This window comes from Rhinolophus sinicus, chromosome 17, assembly GCF_057876585.1.
Source record: "Rhinolophus sinicus isolate RSI-liver-muscle chromosome 17, RSI-T2T, whole genome shotgun sequence".
Taxonomy (NCBI): Eukaryota; Metazoa; Chordata; class Mammalia; order Chiroptera; family Rhinolophidae; genus Rhinolophus; species Rhinolophus sinicus.
Window position 1 is genome coordinate 181,670,550 of NC_142517.1, and position 16,516 is coordinate 181,687,065.

Below are 16,516 nucleotides of genomic sequence, written 5' to 3' on the forward strand. Positions count from 1 at the left end.
CTCATTTTCCCAGGGCCCACCAAGGTGCTTGATACATATTTGACATTCAATAAATATTTGATGACTGTTAAAACTGTGTCTTTATTCCTAGTATCAACAGATGTCTAAACCAACATGCTGACTAATGAAAGCATGGCCCATTCATTGTATAGAAATTAGAGCAACATAGGCACTAACTAATTCTACCACTACATTTCCACTTGTCATAGCAATCAGAAAATCAGGATGCTAATTCAGTATCATACGGGACTATTTCCAAACCAATAATTTTTGACGGACTCCATGGTTCCCTGTTGGACTGTGTTAAGTTGCTGTCGACCCATTTGCATTTCAGCAACTAGATCTTCCTTAATAATTCAGCTGCATTAATTTTTCCATATTCAGGGTACTGAATATTCTCTCTCTAACTTCACTATTTGGGGTTTGTGAAATGGGATATTCATATTAAAACCAACAAGAATTTGTGGTTACATGGCTTTCAGTATACCAAGAATGGAGTTAGCCCTTTTTAATGTGCCTCGACCCATGTGTTTTGTATACCCCTACTGGGTCATGTCTGAAATAAATTTTTCTGAAATCGAGGTATTTATCATAGACCCTAAAGTAAAATAAATTATAATTTATTTCTGGATAATAAGTAAGCTGAGGATGATGTGTTCCATCTTTTGATGGAATGCAAATTTACCATTAAAAGACAAATTCTTCACTTCCAAAGTTTGAATAGGGTGGTGCTTTAAAAAGCATTCCATCTGGTTAAATTTAGGGTGCTGAAAAAAGCCCACTATAAGAATATTCTCTGGCTCTGGACCCATAACATTTTTACTTGATTATGAACTGGATTCATTTTCATTTACTTGAAGCACATCCACATCGCTGGTTTTTTTTTCCTTCTGCAACAAGGCAAAATTGTCACCATACATGTTGACTTTGGTAATATTGTCTTCTCTGAATAATGCATTTCAGATGCATTATTTCCAGTAAAAGAAAAGCTTGTCTGTACTGGCTGACATTTTTAAAGACTATTTCTAAAGTCTACTTGTATTCTTTTCTTTCATTCATATAGCAGCTCTTTTCTTCTCAGTCTCATTCTCCTTTTCTTTCCTATCCTTCCCTCCTACCCCACCCCCTGCTCCCCGAATCTTGTCCTGTCAAGGTTGTTCAATCAACAGCCTTTCCTAGATCAGCTGTTACACTGGTCTTCATGATCTTCAGCTCAGGATTCCTCCTTGCCATAGCTAAATTATAGACTAGAATAAATGTAATAGAACAAACGAGCAAGTCAACAAATGAACCAATAGGACAAGACCTTCCACCTGCTGATTGATGGGTCAGGAATGTCATCGGTTTACCTATCTCCTTAGTACTAGAGTTCAAGGGGTCTGTGAGCAGTGACCATATATATTATAAAAGGAAAAAAATGAGGCCAAAGACAAAGTGAGTGAAAACACTGAAAATATCTACGTTGCTTCAATAGTCCTGCCAAGAAATTCAATAAACTTCTGAAGACCAACCAATTAGACAGTACAGATTTAGGGGCTCTCCAACAGGAGAAAAGAAAATGAAGAGCTTCGCTGAAAAAGTCATATGTAATAGACATCTCTGTTAAAATATAGAGAAGTAAATCGGGACCTAATTTAGAGCTATGAAGAAGTTCAGAGATACTCCATCCACATGGGCTAGAAGCCTATCCTGATTCAAGCATCAATGCCCATCAGTATCAAGTCAAAACTAAAAGAATTAAGGTTTTCAAATATCCTGGATGAACACTGAGGCCTAGCATTCCCAAGCTACAAAAGCCAGTCATGCCTTCTTTATTGTGTCCTATGGAACGACTATAAGGATAACTTAAAAAACACGTGATACTTGTGTTAAAGAAGCTGTCCCTATCTTCATCCATTCGCCTAACTAATGTTTTCCTGTGCATTTACACTATGCGGACACTGCTCTCTGGTGAGGTTATAGTAACATTACGACGGTGAGCTCAGCAGACATAGTCCCTGTTCTTACAGGGCTAATCATGTGAAACAGTACTGTGGAATGTCAGGCACTTTATATATGTATTAACCTATTCAATCCTCACAACCCTATGAGAAACAGATACTATTATAGTCCCCATGTTACAGTTAAGGAAACTGAGGCATGGAAAGTAACTTGCTCAATGTCACATAGCTAGTTAACGGTCCAAGCTTCACGTTGATCACAGGGCATTTGGCGCCATCATTCATGCTGTCACCACTGCCACTTACTGCACTGTAAGGAGGGGCAGACATCAATCCAATAGTCATGTAAATCAGTGTATAATTACAAAGTGAGGCAACTGTTAGAGGAGAAAGAAAGTGCAGTTCTAAAAGAACACAGAATGAAGAAGCCTGATCTTGGGGACTGGGGATGGAATATTGGGCTCTCCAGGAATTGACCCTTGAGCCTGAAGACAGTAGAAGTTAACCCGGCATGAGGGAAGAGCTTTTCAGTGAGGGATCAGTGTGTGAAATCTCTTTGGTAGGAGGAAGCCTGGTGAGTGTGGGGAGTAAAATTAAGACCAAAGTGGTTGGAGGGCAGAGAGTAAGGAGGAGTGGTGCAAGGTGGGGATGGAAGGGTAGCAGGCCAGTTTTAATAGAGCATCAGAGCATTAAGGTCACACCAGTCTTAATTTTAAGTATGGTAAGAAGCCACTGACAATTTTAAGCTGGTGAGTGACAAAAGATGTGATTTTGAAAAATCACTCACAGTGCCATTTGGGGAAAGATCCAAGTGAACGTAGGGTACTAGTTACACAGCCCTGGCAGTGGTATAAGAACTAATAGTAATCTCATGAAGCCCTAGATTACCTAATCCAAATTACCTTCGTCTCTGCTGACCAGGAATAAGAAGTCTCATTCTATATATTCTCTCTTCTGACATAAATAGCTTGTTTTTCAAAGTCTCAAAGCTTAGCTCCTAGACAGCGAAGATGAACAGGTCAGAAGGACAAGAAAATTACTCAGAAACTGATGCATTACCTATATTTCACTTTTGTCTGCTACCTTCCCATTCAGTTTGACACACTGACAGATGTGGGTGCTTAGAGAACATACATGCTAAAGGCTTCAATTTCTACCAGAGAATCTGTACTCCTGGAAGATGCTACATAAAATTATTTTATCAGGCAAGCCAAGGAGAACCATCAACTTTCTATGCCCCAACATAGACCCTAAGGTATTATGGAAGAAGACTGGGTTTTGGAACCACATATACTTGCCACTTTCTAGGTTTATGACTTTAAACAAGTTCCTCAAGCTCTTTTTGCTTTGGTTTCTCAATACATAAATGGAGATGTTGAAACCCACCTTATAAAGTGGCCATAAGAATTATAAATTATATGTATTACTTATCTAAAATATGTTATTTGTTCAATAAATGCCACCTATTATTGGGCTCAATTCTTTGTTATTGATTGACCCTCTGGCTCCATATGTTTACCATTTATTTAACAACTTCTTGGGGCTCTGCTATGGACCAAGCACTATGCTAGATGCTTAGGGACAACTAAATAATATGATGTAGGTGCTGCCATCAAGAAATAAGGCAGACAGTGATGGCAGCCATTTCCTACTTTCTCCTTTTGAACAGAACGCCTATTTTGTTGTGGGAGAGACAACTGGCCTAACATGAATCCTGACCATGTAAGGCAACTATGAAAATCCCATTCCCTTTGGCCAGTGACAGGTGAAACAGACACCTTATCCCATTCCGGTCAATGAGATCTAAGCCAAAGTAGCCTTAGAAGACTCCTGGGAACAATTTTCTCCCATAATAAGAGATATGAGAGAGGAAAAAGGCCTCCCTGCCTTCCCCCAACCCTGATTTCTGCTTTAAAATGATGTTTGGAGCTGCAAGAATCCACCTTGAGACCATGAGGGAAATTACTATTAACTGATTGGGTATGACAAAGCAGAAGTATCAAAGGAGTCCAGATCCTTCATGATATTGTAACTGCAAAGCAAAGCTGGGACCATCTGCTATTTCTTGTCACTCACTAACAAGTTATGAATATTGCGAGGAAAGCCTGAAGACAATGGGTACATTAGGAAGCAAGTAATAGAAGCACCACTCATTGCGTCATTAATGAACTTTTATTAAATATTTATCCAGCCAACCTCCATAGTCTTCCAGAGAGACTACCTTTCCTCTGTGGAAAAGAGGTGCAACCCAAAGGGTATAGGAGCAAGCCACGGAGTTGCACTGCCTGAGCAAATTATTCTATCATTTTATTCATGGCTACCACTCTGCCCCCTTAACAGGCGAAGCAGTAAAATCCCTTTTCTTGAAGCAACACCCTCCAGGGCTTCCAGAGGGAAATTAAACTCCTTTCTGCAACTAAGAGCTACATTTCAAGAAAGAAACAGGCGGTATAGCCAGTAGTTTTCCAGCAAAAATTGTTTCTCACTGCAAAAGAGAGGCCCATGCCCTCAAAAACGTTACAGAATTCTCAAGGTTTGGCCACCATAATAAACTTAATATTATTTCCATTGTGTTTCAGGGTGTTGCTAGGGCAAAACTGTTTGCTGGTTGAACTTGTTTGTTTGTTTTATCCTTACATAAAGTGTAAGTGAATATCCAATAGAATTTGACAGTTTCCTTCCATGAGTGTGCTGTAAAAATTGCAGCAGTTCCATAGGAATGTGATTAATGTCAAGCACTGGAGCCAGTGGTGCTGCTCTCCTGCTGCCTCTCCACCTGTCCACTGCCAGGTGAGCATATCCAGCCACTAGTCCCTCTGTCTGAATGCCAGATGATGCTTTCCCGCTGATCTGTCCACGTGCTTGGGAGTACCTTCATAAGATCTTACCACCTGTTAAGACGTAACTCCTCAACACTTTCTTTCAAGTGTATCCTTTACCATGGACGTGATTTTTAATAAAGGTTCCATAAAAGAAGTACTATTTCCCCCAGGGAATCTAATGGCAGAATCCAATCCCCATTGAGAACAGCAATCAAGGACGGGGATGATCAAGACTGAATACAGATTTAATACAACAAATTATAATTGCTTGCTTTGCCATTTCATTTTCAAACCCGCCATTTAATCTATGTGATAAGCCATGTAGCTCCTATTATTCTCATTTTCGATGATTACAAAACTTTGAAAGCTTAATTAACAAGCTCAAGACTCAAGCTAGCTAAGACTGGAACCTACATGTTTTACCTCCCAAACCCAAGCAGAATCAGTTGCCTCTTAAAAAAAAAAAAAAAAAAAAAAAAAAAAACAGAAAAAAAAACCACACACACAAAAAAAACTTTTTGGACTTTCTTTAATTTGCAGAAAAGAAAATCGTTTGCCACAAGAGAAATCCAGAATGGTCATAGTGCAAGAACAAAGATGTCTTCTATATAGAAAAAGAACAGGCATAAAACGTGATGGATACACCAGATATAAGTTCTGAGGTCTATGTTCTCACCTGAAATCAAGAGTGAGTTGGATGCTGCCTCTTTCCAACATGAAAATTGCTTTCCTATGCAAATTAGCATTTTGCCAGCCAGCAGAGATGGGGCAGAAACAACTGGTCTGCAGTCAGCCAGAAAGAAAAACAGCAGCCAAAGTGCATGGTGTTACTTTTCCCACACTGAATGAGGCATTAACTTCCAAATCTCTGACCCTTTAAATCTGTGTGACAATAATTAATGGGAGAAAGATAACTAATATTTAGGTTTGCACTCAAAGCCCCAACTAATAAGAACACAGGTTACGTAAGGAAACATGAGAGTCACCATTTCTTGCATTTGTTTCCGGCAGGTGAGACATTAATTTCTTTTCCACTATGCTTGAGCTCCTACCTATGCCAGCAATGCTGTCACATGCTGTGTGGGAGATCCAAATGAGGAAGGGAGGAGAAAAAGTTCAGTTTTGAGGACCCATTATCTGCTAGGGATGCTGCACCCTTTGATGGGGTGCAGACTCTCTTTAATTATCCTTAACACACACGTCTGTGCTCTGCATTTTCCTAACCCTTGTCTTGGGACATTGGCCACTCTTCAGTAGCTAGACAGCACACTCTTAAAGAAGTCACTTTCCTTCTCTTGGTTCAAAATTCCTCCTTTGTAACAACAGCTAGGTTGAACCAGATCGGTGGTTTCCACAGTCAAAATTACCTGCATCAGCAGTTTTTGTAAAATACAACCTCTCCCAGCCTCTTTCACCCTCAAGTCCCCAATTTACTGAATAAGGGGGTCTGAATCTGCATTTTTAAGTTTTCCCAAGTAAATCTGATGCCTAACTCAGGTGAGAATCACTGGACTACTAACTCAATATCACTATTTAATCTAAATCAGACAGTTCATAGGCTTCCAATCATCTCTTCATTCAAGAACAGAAACATTGCCTGAAATAAAAACCCAAAATGGACATTGTATCCCTCTTCATTCAGCCCTACAGATAAATATAGGAGACACAGCGTGGTTTAGCAGGGAAAAAAGTTATAAGAGAATGTGTGATCAAAGTTTTTGAAAAAAATATTCTAGGTTCCTAAGAAACCAAATACCCAACATGTTTAAACTAAATTTGCTTCAACAAATAAAGATCACATTATTCTTTGGCTATTAAAAAAAAATGGTTTCTCTCTTTCGCCTCCACCTTCTTTCCCTTGATTTTGTAATAACTTTCCTCTCAGCGCTCTTACTCTTCTCATTTGAGAGAGAGAAAAATAAAAGTGAGAGAGTAGTCTTTACAATCTTAATGTTTTATAACTCATTGCAGCCTAACTCCTTACCCTAACCCTGACTCAGTCAGATCTCCCATCCTAGCTGATTATTCAGCCCCAGAAGTTTCTCCACTTTTATTACCCTTGCTATTCACATCCAGTCGCTACTAATTGATAGACTGGAGAAAGTAAGGGTGAAGCTGCAGTTCTATTTGCTTTTGTTTCAACTTTAAAGATATTGCATTACATTCACTTAGACTACTTTTCCAGATCTTCAAAAATTGAATTTAACCTCAATTTTTTCCCAGTGATTTCCAACCAAGTGAAACTTAAAAACCTCACTGGTGGAAGAAAGGATTAGAATTTGGTTCAAGCTTCAAATGGTGGTCGAGTAAGCAACACAATAACTCCATTCAACAAGAATTTCTGGAACTCCTACCATGTGCCTGGCATGCTAAGTGCTATGGATACAACAGTGAATAAGAAAGAATTTCCAAATTTTTGCACTGCTGAAATAGGATTCTTCTACACGGAGCAGTTATAGCTTACAAAATATCAAAGTAGTATCTTACACTTACGTAGTGCTTTATACATATGTCACTATTTGATACTTATAGTAACCTCTGAGATAGGCAGGGCAGGTATTATATTTTCATTTCATATTTTCTAATGATAATGGTTAGTATGCACTGAGCACTTAAAATAATAATTGAATGCTTTCTTCTATAAAGCACTGTACTAAGCAATTTAGACAAATTTATCTTATATTAATGTAATTTTTATCATCATTTTATATATAGAAAACTAAAGTTTGAGGTCACATCGTGAGTGATGGGACAGAGCCAGGACGCAAACCCAAGTCTGTGTTTCCAGGGTCCATATGCTTAACCAATTTGCTGAATTCAGAGAGGTTAAGTGATCTGTCCAAATAATATGACAACTAAGCACTGGTTTTGACCCATAATTTCTGTTTCCTTCTATAAGTATCTCAATATATAAATATGTATTGGACATACTCTATATAGAACAACACAGCTTCTGTAGAGAGGAAAAATTCCATTGTTTTTAATTTCAAATAACTCAGAATGGACTTTAAAAAGAATGCTGCCTGTTAGGGAATAAGTTCAAAGTCCTGCCATGTCTGTTAATGAACTATATTAATTATTTGCAAACATGTAAAGTGCAAATGATAACTTTTATTTTCTAACAATTAGAAGATCCATGACTTTCAAAGAGGTGTTCACAGATTCAAGCTATGTACAAAAGAAAAGGGCAGAACAAGAGAGAAGCTAATAGAATCTGCCACTTAACAAGGAAATGAATGAGTATGATGCTGAGCACTAGATATCTATACCCACTGCTGACATTAAAAGAGAGAGAATGACCAAAAACTGTTAGAAAGCGCTACCAAGAGCTGCTATGAAGAACCTATTGCCTATAAGGGTCGTGTGGTCTTGAAATAGATTATTTTGGAAATTATAGCATCTCCTTTAAGGTTTACAGGGAAAGACTAGTGTCTTATTTAGCACTTAAATATACTACAGTTACCATCCTTGCTAAAAGATGTCACAGCCCAACCCTTCATGAAAGAAAGAAAGAGAGGGGCAGGGGGTGGGGGTAGGGAAAGGAAAAGTGAAGAAAAGCAGCTTAGCAATTATTCTCCATGGGAAAAATGGCTATAAAATAAGTGCACCTCATAAATTATTTGCAGGCATGTCTATATTAGAATGAAATAAGATCTTTCAGAGGATAACACACCTGTGCTATGGATAATTGCCCTCATTCACAAATAATAAGTGGTCTACCAGATGTTTAGCCCCACACAGACATATGTAAAGCAAAGCAGTAGGAAAGGGTGCCTTAGATCAGACCAGAGACGATCTTTTTTATCTTTTACAAGCTCCCATGCTGTGTCAGCAGCTTATTTAGTAAGATAACCAAAATCATAGAGGATTCCAACTGTTAAGTACTAACATTTCATTTCAGTTATTAAACTTACAGATAGAGAAACCCACAGGGTCATTAGAAACCTGAAGTCTGAATTAGATGCCTACATTTCTTTTGTTTTCTTTTTAATTTTGACAGATGAAAATTGAATGAAGATTTTCTTAAATATCAAGGGTCTCATAAACATGAAAAGGGAAATGCAAAGCTAAATGGAACCTCAATATGTGACTAGGTTCGACTTTTTTTAATCTAATGAGTGTGACTCCATTTTAGAGAATAAATATTTGAATGGTTCTATAATTACCGTGTCCCCCCAAAACTAAGATGTAGCCAGACAATCAGCTCTAATGCCTCTTTTGGAGCAAAAAATTAATATAAGACCTGGTATTATATTATTATTATATTATATTATATTATATTATATTATATTATATTATATTATATTATTATTATATTATATTATATTATATTTGTTATATTATACTATATATTATATAAGACCCGGTCTTATTTTACTATATATCGTATAGTAAAATAAGACCGGGTCATATATTAATCTTTGCTCCAAAAGATGCATTAGAGCTGATTGTCCGGGTAGGTCTTATTTTCAGGGAAACACGGTATTATTCTTGTTCTTTGTAATATTCAATGTACCAAAAGACACCATCTAAATAAAGGCTGATGTAGTCATTAAAATACTATCAGGGAGTATTATTGGTGGGATATTTGGTGTTCAGCTGTGGCCTAGGTGGTAAATATAGAAAATGATTTGACATGTTACTTTGTTGTAGAAATATAGGTACAAAACAGGTGAAACCTTAAGTTTAAACTGTGTGACACTACTATGAATTATATGTAACTGTTTGGTGGTTACATCCAATGTAGTAAGAATTAATTATATTCCCAAATTCACTCACATAAAGCTTTGCAAATATAGTTATAAAAATATGATAAATGTATTTTTAGTCATGTGAGTGGGTCCTCAGATCAGTATAACATCTCTCTCAGTATGAAAGGGGATGTGGGAGAATGGTGTTCCCATCCATGATGACAAACTCGAAAAACTACAACAATTCCATCCCGAAGTATCCAGAGGTTCTGTTAATAATAATAATACATCTACAGTACTGATATCTAGCATTCTTCCCTCTTTTCACCTGAGAACTCCCAGCCATACCCACCACACACACACTCACACACACGCACACACACACACACACACACACACACACACGCACGCATGCACACGGCCACAGTGGAACTTCCACACCTCTAGTCTACATGATCCTGCTGCCAGGACAGAGTTAAATATTCCAGGAGTGGACAATTGCCCTGAGCTAGACCAATCAGAGTCTTTGAAAGAAAGTCCCTCCCTCTTTGGAAGAATATTTGGCAAGGGGCCAAAGATGTGGAAGAACTAAGTCCACAAAGAGAGAGTATGACATCAGAAGGCAGAAAAGCAGTGGTGATAGATGGAGTTAAGTCCTGAGCCAGGACTAGTCTCTTGTTCCAGCGATTCCCATGACTCTGTTGAATCCTTGTCCTCCCACAGTATAGTCGTGAAAATTATGCTTGGAATCCATGAAATAATAATTTAGTTTTTTGGCCCAACCTACTTTGATTTCTGTAGCCTATAATCATAAAGACTTAATAAATCATATTAAGCACATGCAGGACATAAGTGAGCTTTTCAGCTTTTTCTTTCAAAGTTAGGTTGACTCACCTACAACTTAAAATCCCAAGTTTAGTTTTGAGAAAAAAGCAAAACTAAGACTCAAATCTAAATCCATCTGACCTCTTTCATGATGACTCTCAAGCCTAATTAGATTTAGAAAACAGAGGAGAGCCTCCCACATAAAAATGGAAACAGCCTGAAGGCAGTTGGAAATATAATCTAAATAATCTTCCTTAAAATAGCATATGATTTCAGACCAATGTGATGTTAGCTTTGAAAATGTGTGCACATCAGGCATAAATGTGAAAACAACAAATAGGTATCATCACAAAGTAGTTAGAACAATTAGACTAGTGGAAAGAAAAAAAAAATATATATATACACACACACACACACACACACACACACACGGGGGGGGGGTGCCAAAAAAATGTACACACATTTTAGGAAAGGAAGAAAACTGTATTAAAATTGTAATACTCAACGTGTAATGATAACCAAAGATGAATACAAGTCATGGGTGTATGTTTTTTGGCACCCCCGCTATAAATGGTATTTGCATAATCCAATAGTGGAGGACAGGGAAATATATGAGCTTATATAAGCTTAGTGAGACCAGGGATTATGTCTGCTTGGCTCAGCTCTATAATCCCAGGATTTAGCAAAATGCCTGTCAAATAATGTTTCAATTAATATTTTTCTAATTTTTAATCCTTAATTGGGGAAGACATTGAAGGCTTTATGTAAATCCAAGAGGTCTTAAAATTATAGAAGAGAACTGGGTACGTTCAGGGTGGTCACCTTGCAGATACGTTGTGGATAGGAATTTATCATGGAACGGAGGAAATCTGAGAAGGGCATGAGAGTCCTAGAGATCTGAGCTCTTGCGGCTTTTACTTTGAAGAGTTTACATGTTACAGCAGAAACCAGGCCCTCATGCAGAACTGTAAGAAGCAAACACTAAAACCATTGATTTTCAAGCTTTTTTCATTCTTATTTTTTCCCTTCATACTTATACTTGGTAGTTCCAGGAGCTGCCTATTCCTGGCAAAGTTCTGATACCAGCTTCAGGCAAACAGCAGTTGGACAAGCCTTTTGTTTATATTTTTTAAGTGGCTCATTTTTTCCATTTGGATACCACAATTTGCCACAAATGATAAGCCAATGGCTCAACATGCTATACAATGTCATATCAAGTCCACTTTCTAGCTGTGGGACTTGGGAAAGTCCATAACTGCTGCAGAGCCTCAGTTTGCATGAGATAAAGCACAGACACAGAGTTTGTTAGTGTTAAAGGTGAATTGACATCCTTGAATATTTTTCTTATCTAAGTATGTTAACAAAAGGGTTCTAGACTGCTCTACATTTTATATTACTCAGCTAGACCTGCAGCCAAAGTCAACAGCAAAAAATGTGGGAGATAATCTGTTGGACTCAATTCATAAAGTTATAAATAATAAATATTCAACACATTTAATTGTTTTTAGGAAAAAACAAATTTAGCAGTGGTAACTTCTTCCAAACAAAATTTGATACAACATTGACCCTCCCATAGTAAATAATACATAAATAATAAAAATCAAGCTATTAATACTTAGATCAATGAGTGATTGATAAGATCGAAATGACATGCATTGCTGATCTCAATTCATCCTCAGAGGCACCAGGGCACCCCCAGAATCCTGTGCTGTCCTGGAACCTTACATTCTAAGTAAAATGTCAAGTTTTTTATCAGCTGACAGTATTAAGTCAAAACAGAGAGTTCGCTTGAATTTTTATTCTGGTTCCTCATGATGGTACTTAAAACAGTGATTCTCAAACACTGGTGTGCATCAGAATCACCTGGAGAGTTTGTTAAACTACTCGACAGCAGTACTTAGTGTCAGGATCCAACACGAGAGTTGCTGATTCAGCAATTCTGGGCTGGAACCTAAGATTTGCATATCCCAGGTGATGTTGATGCTGCTGGTCCAGGGTCTACACTTTGAGATTTAAATTATAATTGTTAGCTATTTCTCCAATGGAATCTATGTTAGACAGAATCATGGCCCCTTAAAGATGTCCACAGCCTAATCCTTGAAACCTATCAATGTGGTACATTACAAAATAAAGTACAATTATGATCGCAAAAGAAATTAAAATTGCTAATCAGCTGACCTAGAGATGAGGAGATTATCCTGGATTATCGAAGTGGATCCAATGTAATCACAAGGGACCTTAGATGTAGCAAAAGGTGGCAGGAGGTTCTGTGTTAGACACAGTGGGAGGGTTCTACCAGCCCTCTACTGTCTTACGAACTCCTGGGTCGGCTGAGAATAAGATGGTATTTGTTGTTGACATAAGTCCCCCAAATTTACTTTCAAGGTCTAAACCCTGTTCAGATCAGCTACTCCAGGCACATTAAAGACTGGTCAGTACAATTGTTCCCCAATTACCAAGACACCTTAAAGAAACAGTTTCCTAAACTGAGAAGGCAATTTCTACTCTCTTGAAAACAGACTTGAAAAACAACAACACAAACTCATAGATTTAGCCCAATGATTAATGGTCTACCCTAAAATTAAAACTATTTCCTGAAACAAAGTTATTTTTCCAACAAAAATTCATGAAGCATACTCAATAATCAAGGAAATTTAGAGGGCTTTGTGAGATCTAAACTGAACACAATATTTTATGTAGTGTTTGTAGAATTAGGTTCATTTAAGATAATAATTATGAAGAACCAAGTTTCAGGCTGAAAACTAAATACAAAATTCAAGGAAGTCTTATGTGAAAGTTAAAGCAACTTTTTAATTTTCCTTGCCTAGTCCATTTCACATCTTCAGTAGTCACTTTCCAAAACACTGCCTATTAAAAAACTTCTCTGTAAATACTGGGCAGAAACCCACACATGGGAACGGCATGCAGAACTCTTTGAAAACATGCCCAAAAATTCATCCCCTGCTACTCAAACAAGTTGGAGAAGGTTCAGAGAAATTCTGGAAAATTAACTTTAGGAGGCAAACTTAAAGAAGCTGGTAGGAGATACAAGTGAAAGGGGAATCTTAAAATGGTTTTAATGCAGAGGTTTGCAACTCTGGTATGTAAGCAACTCACTTGTTAACAGGCTCATTACTAGGCCCCAACCCCATAGAGTCTGACTTAGTGGTTCCAAGCTGGGCCCCAGGAATGAGTATTTCTATTAAGCACCCTGATGATGCTATTGCATGTGGTTCTTGGACCACACTTGTTGAAAAACAAGTTGAGAAATGCTTACTAAATAAGTATAAGACGAGCCCACACAGCTGTTCTGAATCTCTGCCATAAAACAAGTGAAATCCATTTAAACTACATGCAACTTTGTTCCAGAATGAAAAAAAAGAGCTCCCTGACAGTGAGTTAGTTCTTTAAGGTGACACAGCAAAGCAGTTGTGTGACAGTAACTGAGCAAGGATAACTGATTCAGGAAACAGAAAGCAATACTTGCTCTTAAAGAGTTTAGTATAAGATGGTGGTTCTCAAAGCATGAAGATACCTGGGAACTTGTTAAAACCGGAAATTATCAGGCCCCACTCCAAACCTACTAAATCAGAAACTCTAGGGTTGGGGTCTGAAACCTGTTTTAAGAAGCCCCCCAGGTAATCCTAATGAATAAAATGTGAGAAACATGAGTCAGAGGGAAGGAGATAACCAATAGTAACAAATTTATACAAGTAAGACAAATGATGGTGGAAAGAAGAGTATTTAAGATCCTGGCTTCCTTGCACAATAGCTGTGTGAGCCCTGGGCAGGTTATTTAGCCATGCTGAGCTCCACTTTATTCATCTGGATGGTTATAACTGCTTCACCTACTCCTTAGAAAAAGAACAAGGATCCAACGAGACAAGGTATATGAAAACATCTTATAATCTGAAAGCTCCAAATAAACATACGTTATTAGTATATCTATATATACAATCTCAGAGAGTGATTGGATGGGATAGAATCATTCATTCATTGTATACATATTAATAGAGCACTTACCAAATGCCAATCATTCTTTTCCGTGAGTTCTACCATTCAATAGTCCGCTGTTTGGAGTTGATCATGAAAGACCATGAGAGAAGAAACAAGGCTACCAGAATTTGGAAAAAGAATAATCCATTTTGGTGAAGAGGAGGGAGTTGTAAGCTCCACGCAATAAAGTCTAAGTTCTCAAAGGCAGAGGTCGTATCTTACTCAATACTACAATACAGTCGACCCTTGAGAGCTGATGTTCCTCCATGCCTCTCCCACTCCCCTCAATCTCCCCCTCTAACTCTACTGAAGAGAGAATAAGTGTTTCTGTCTCTGACATTAAAAGAAAAGTGAAACCCCAAAACTATGGTAGATTTCCCTTTTTGACTACTTACAATAAGTCCTCAGTTCTCCTTTCTCCTACTTTCTAGGGCAGTGGAAATTTTCTCTCATCTGTTTAATTTTTACCTAACTATAGCTGTTTCATAACTACATATAGATGATACATCGTATAAGACTTAGTCACTTTGTATTAGAAGAATTATCATAACTAGTATTTAGACCTATCTTACTCAATACTACAATACAGTCGACCCTTGAACAGCATGGGTTTAAACCGCAGGCCCACTCTACGCGGATGTTCTTCAACAAATATAGTCCTGTGGGAGTTTTGCATCAGCAGAGTCAACTAACAACCACAGATGGAAAATTATTTTCACATTCTCAACCCCGGTTTCCCAGCTGCGGATTCCCAACCAATGAACGAAAATACCGTTTTCCATCTGCGGTTGGTTGAATCCCCAGATGCAAAGCGTGGGCTATAGAGTCAAAAGTTGTAAGAGGATTTTCAACTGTGCAGGGATCAACGCCCCTAAACCGTGTTGTGCAAGGGTCAACTGTATATCCCCACTGCTTAAAGCCGTGCCTGGCAGGTGAAAGTCACTTAAATACGTGAAAAAGCCAGGGCCAAGGGCATCTGGATGCAATGCAGAGGAATGGCTTGAAAGTTGAGTGAACAAGCAAGTAAACATGTTTAATAAAAGTAATGATTCCACTTGATAGTAATGAAAAATGAAGGTAACTAAGGAAAAGAAGGGGGGTTGAAGCACCTAATGTGGAGTTGGTTAGTGATATTTAAAACACCAACAAGAAAGAGCTAGTGTTAAGTTTCTGAGCAGGTATTCTTTTCAAATTACCTCTTTTAGAGGTCCTTAACCATAAAGCCTGGGCCTGCTTGAAAAATTACTTTTTGGAGATCTTTACGGAATTTAAATGCTGACTTTATGTATCCGGTCCTTACTTCATTGATTCCACATTTATTGAATGAATAAATTATTTAATTAATTGAGTCCAATTAGAAATCCTGGGTGTTTTTTGTTTTTCTTTGTTTTCTTCACATCTGGGATGGTAATAAAATAGCAATGGGCTATTTTGGGCCCTTTCACTCAGCAATGTAACCATGCATCATCATTAGCAGAAAGCTGTGGGTAGCTCTTAAATTCAAAAACAACAAAACAAACAAACAAACAAACCCTGCTTTCAATTGCTAATCAAAGTTAGTGGGCCCAGATGGAAAGCCTCCAGGATGACTTTTGTTTGCCAGCTTGTCTGCAAATGTGGAAGAGAATGGCTTAAGGAGTGTCACTTGTAAAGTTTCCCTTTTGCAAATAATGAAGTGTGTCTGTCTCTTGAGTTGATGGCTGAAAAGATTCCATCCACTAGTGAGTGATTAGATACACATGTAATCAGTGGTCTACATTCCAAGAAGATGAAACTCATTAATAAACCATTAGGCATTGTCAAGTTTTATTTTTCCCCCCACTTACCCTACCACCCACATACTGGTGGCAAAATAGTCTCTAGCTATTATTTTTAACACTGAGAATATGTATTTGGGAGATTCTGAATCACTTTTATTAAGCAGGCCTTGAGACCTCACAACTAAGGAATTATTAATAATGTTAATTGTGAGGAATTACTTTTTTCTTCCCAAAGTGGGACTTTTGGGGCATTTGGCAAATTTTTGAAATAAGTTTTTTTAACTGAATCTTTTTTTTTTTTAATTTGGCTTAGCAACTCATATTTTATATGTTAAAATGAAGCAGTTAAATTAGAGGTAGAGCCTTATAATTGACATGATTGTCTAAGTACCCAGTCCACTCTGGGATAGCTGGTTGTTGACACCTAGGAAATGGCTTTCAGCCTTTATTCAAATCCTGAATCAGGCTCCTAGCTGACTGAC